Source organism: Morone saxatilis, unplaced genomic scaffold (assembly GCF_004916995.1).
Source record: "Morone saxatilis isolate NCDOM2014 unplaced genomic scaffold, NCSU_SB_2.0 Contig5, whole genome shotgun sequence".
Lineage (NCBI taxonomy): Eukaryota > Metazoa > Chordata > Actinopteri > Moronidae > Morone > Morone saxatilis.
Window position 1 is genome coordinate 23993332 of NW_023340095.1, and position 5215 is coordinate 23998546.

Here is a 5215-nt window from a genome sequence, read left to right on the forward strand (position 1 = left end):
GACTACATGAGCATGATGGGAATGAGGGACTGCATCAGGTCTTGCCGTATGATCCCCATGGTAGGTATAAAACAGGATGCATCACACTATGGTTCTGTTACGGGTGACAACGACAACAATACCTGATATTAATTTATTTTTCTTTTCTTTTAAAACAGCACAGAGGCCAGTTCAGGATGAGGATCTATGAGAGGGAGAACTTTGGTGGTCAGATGCATGAGCTGATGGACGACTGCGACAACATCATGGACCGCTACCGTATGTCCGACTGCCAGTCCTGCAACGTGATGGACGGGCCATGTGCTTGATGTTACGAGGCAGCCCCAACTAACAGAGGCAGGATGATGTTACCTGAGGCCCGGAGATTACAGGAGCTACAGGGACATGGGATTCAGCGGCATTGAGGTTCATGAGCATGAGGCGTATCATGGACATGTAAAAACAGTTTTGTAGAATATGTCTAAATGAGTAAAAGTAATAAACCTTTTTTGACTAAATGTTTCTCCATTTTGCGTCATTTAATATTCATGTGGTGCATGATTAGGCAGCCATTTTCTGATTGTGAATTTTAGCATACACTACCTACATACTTGGCAACTTTTTATATATTCTTACATCAAAGAAAATCCTTTAAATATGAATATGAATCGGTACCCGGATAGCTCAGTGGGTAGAGCTGGTGACCCATGTACCAAGGCTGAGTCCTTGCTGCAGTGGCCCAGGGTTCAAATCCGACCTGCGGCCCTTTGCTGCGTGTCATCCCCTCTCTCTGCCCCCTTTTCCTGTTTATCTTCAGCTGTCACTCTAATAAAGGCAATAAAAGCCCAAAAAATATACTTAAAAAATATATATATATATATATATATAAAAATGAATGATAGAGGTTGCAGGTTCCACAAACGACAAACATACAGTACATATATATACAGATATATTTAAGTATATGGTTATAATATAATAGCAGTAACCGTTGTTTTGTCACTTTATTGGCACAGACCTTTTTTTAGTTTGACATATCTTTTAAAGGTTCAGTAGGTAACTTTTTAGCATATTTGCTAAAATCATCATTAGTCTCTAACTGATGCTCATGCACTTGCTGTGCAGCCCCCCTCCCTCCCACATGCTCTCACTTGGTCAAGCTCAATACCTTCATCTCATGGCAGAGCAGTGGCTAAAAAACAACAAAAAACTGCCCATCAAACAGACAAGATGAGATAAGAGACAAGCGCGTCTTTGAGAAGACAAGTTGCAGAGTGCAAAGCAAACCCCACAAGGCATGATTTTTGGCATGGCAATAACTACTGCTAATGTACAATGTTGTGACTTTGGTGTGAGTGGCTTAGAGGAGTGATATGAGCAACAGAGAGAGACATTTTGCATTGTGTATGTTCAAACTTTTGCGTACTGCAGCTTTAATGATTTGATCTTTAATCATTGCTGTTCAGGGTTGGGAGGGTGGAGGATGTCATCCAGGGGGGCCTGGATAGCTCACCTGGTGGAGCTGGCGCCACATGTACCAAGGCCGAGTCTATGCTGCAGCAGCAGCCCAGGTTTTGAGTCGGATCTGTGGCCACTCTATCCCTCCCCCCCTTTTCCTGTCACTCTTCAGCTGTCACTATCAATTAAAGGCAATAAAAGCCTATCCAAGTATCACAATATCAAAATAAGATTACTTTCCTTTACTTTTGGATTACCTCAAAACCAAAGATGCAAATAAAGAAAAAATAAAGTGAAAAGAAAAATGAATATGATTACTTGGATTCTATAAAACTATTCAAATGTAACCATGCAAAAGAAAAAAGAAAAGAAAGTACTTGGGCATCAAAAATGTGTGCTCTGTTGTGTGTATTTTCATTAAGTAAATTCATGTTGTCTCAAACTTAAATTGCCTTGGAGCCACTGCTGGTATTATCATCTCAGGGGAGGGCCACTTCAAAATTAAAGGAAAGCGCAATATTCGCCAAACAAAATGTATATGAAGAGATAGTTTAAGTTGAATTGAAAAAACAACAGACTTAAAAATAATATGCTTATGGGCCGGCTTATATTCTTTGTTTGACATTATGTTGTGGGCTGGAGGGAGGGGGTTAGAGGGCTGGAAATGGCCAGCAGTTTGAGACCCCTACTATGGAGCATTTTCAAAGCTGGAAGGCAGAACTTGCACTGGACTGTGATGTTGTTCCTTTTCTACTTTAAAGACAAAATAAAGGTTAAATCTTTACCCAGTGAAATAACTTTTTTTTACCAAATGCCACGATAATGAACTGGCAACTGTAGGATTAGTTATGGTTTCACTCCAGACCAGAGAGGTGTTATGAGACTTGTGAACTGAACACACCGCACATGTGCATCGTAGTATATTGTTCTTTACTTTAAATGTATTTCAAAATGGTAACTGATGAGCCCCATTTTTACAAAATTTAATTGTAATCTGATTACATCTGTTTTTATGTAACTGAAAATGATTACAGTTACCTTTTTTTGTATCCTAATTACATTATGTTACATGTAATCCATTACTCCCCAAGCCTGTTGCTGCTTTAATGACAGTAGGGATAGAGTTACACCATAACAGATTTGCAAAACAATTCTTTAACACAAGCACTAGGTTCTTTAACTGTTGCACAGCACACATTTAGAGTTAATTGCAATTTTCTAGGGAAAGAAACTGATCTAACGTACTTTGATGAATGATAGAGGGTAAATTATTATAGTAAACTTGAAGGTTATGTGTGTGATATTTGGGATGATCTATGGAAGAAATTCACTATAATATTCATAGGTATGTTTTCATTAGAGTACAGTTGCAAAATGCAACTACAATGCTAGATGCTACTATATCACATACACTGGACCTTTAACCAGAGACTGTTCCCTAAAGATTGAGCAGAAAGTACAAAATAAAGTGATGGTCTAGAAAAAAACATTTTGTCGTTTGCGTTGTAAACTAAGTCAGATTCAGGCCGACAATATAAAAACACTGCAATATGATGGCACTGCTTTGGTCCTTAGCAAGACAGCTACTGGTCAGACTGTGAAGGTATTTAGTAGGAATATTCATAATCTCCAAAGGACGAGTCCAGTGATTTTAAAGACCTTGACCTTTATTCTAGTGCCATTGTATGTTCAAAACTGCACCTCACCAACACTTTCTGTATATTGTCCAGAGTATGAATCCTTTTGTTGACCCTTACCATTGACCTTTTTTTTGGCAACACAGTCACAACTGAGCACAATGATGCAACTTTGTATGATAAACCTTTTAAGTTATATAAACTAATTGGTTGCTTGCTTTGAAATGTGCTGAGCACATTCATGCTCCAAAGCGCATAAACCCTTTTAATTTCAATATTCTAGCCCCACCTTCAGAGAAATCTTACATTAAAACACACTGCCCCTACTCTGAGCACTACTGAAGAGTTATCGAGTTGGCATTGGATGAGGTGACAAGAAATTCTAAAGTTTTTTACTGCTTTGTTTATTTAACTCACATTTAAAGCAAAACTTAACACTGTCTTCTCTGCATTTGTGTTTCCTGTATTAACTGTTTTTTTGTTTTTCCAGTGCATTTCTAAATTCTGTATACAGTATGCATTGTAAAGATGCTCATAATCTTTATTTCTCAGATATATAAACTTACAAAATGTACACTTAACATATTAACAAAACATTGGCAAGTTGGGAAGGTGTGCAACAATGCAAAAACATTATAATAATAATTGATAATTCCCCTTAAATGCATTAAAACTATTTTTAAAATGAAAGGAGTGGAAAGTACAGATATTTGTGTAAAAATGAGAGTAAAAGCAAACTAAAGTACAGATACCTGAATAAACTACTTAAGTACAGTAACAGAGTATTTGTACCATCTCTGCCTTTAATATATTGTTAGCTTAATTATGTGCAAAACACATTCAATTGCAATTGATTATTTACGTTTATGTGAAACAGTACTATATACACCTCTGTTATATAATTTAGACATTTATCAAATTGTTAACACTATGCAATCATAGACTGCCTCTGCACACTGCTTTCCTCTTGAGAATACTTGTTGTGTGTTGAAACAAATTTATTACACCAAAGCTCAGAACAAATACAGAAAAAACATGCACCGTAGAGGTCATACACACAGTTCTAACAGTCACATGGACCAACCTATTCACGTTACAAACACTGTTGGGAATTCTTTCTGTAATGAGAGAAAAGACTGAGAGGTACCCAGGTCCCTGAAAAAATGGTCATAACCTCGGCATTCTATAGGCTTCAATAGTAAATTGCTGAGTAAGGGGTTCCCTGAGGGGGGCCATTGATCTTTAGTTTGGTCAGGTATAAAAGGAAAGGGTTAAACCAGGTAGGCATGCAGTTCGGGAGCAACAGCGACAGCACATCCACAGCCAACATGAGCAACACCGACATGAACATGAGGGGCAAGGTACTACTAAACATATTTTATAATGAGCAGTAATGATTAAATACAAATCATCATATTCACTTTGCTACTTGTTTTCTAACCATTACAATTTTTTTATTTTTTTTATTTTGCAGATCATCTTTTACGAGGAGAGGAACTTCCAGGGTCGTTCCTATGAGTGCATGAGCGACTGCTCTGACATGCACTCTTACCTGAACAGGTGCCACTCCTGCAGGGTGGAGAGCGGCTGCTTTATGGTCTACGACCGTTCCAACTACATGGGAAAGCCGGAGGTACTTCCGCCGATGAGGGGGGCGAGTACGGCCGGGCTTACCTCGATGGAGCATGAGTGGGAAGTTTGAGCTGCATCAAGTCCTTGCCGTATTGGATCCCATGTTAGGTATAAAAACAAGATGCTTCCACACTATGGTTCTGTTACAGGTGACAACGACAGCAATACTTATTACTACTAATACTAATTTATTTTTATTTTCTTTTAAAAACAGCACAGAGGACAGTTCAGGATGAGGATCTACGAGAGGGAAACTTCCCGGTGGTGCAGATGCAGAGAACTAGAGGAGCGGACTGGCAACACATCGTCATGGACCCGCGTACGTGATGTCGACTGCATGGTCCGAGCAAACTGATGGACGGCCATTGGCTGGATGGTACGACAGCCCAAACGTGACAGAGCAGCGATGATGTACCTTGAGGCCCGGAGAGTACAGGAGCTTCAGGGACATGGGATTCAGTGGCATGAGGTTCATGAGCATGAGGCGTATCATGGACTCTTGCTACTAA

The 5215-nt window shown here is 39.1% G+C and overlaps 1 pseudogene; it reads left to right on the plus strand.

The window, feature by feature from the left end:
- The window catches only part of LOC118339185, a 13208-nt pseudogene extending 7993 nt beyond the window's left edge, over nt 1-5215 (plus strand).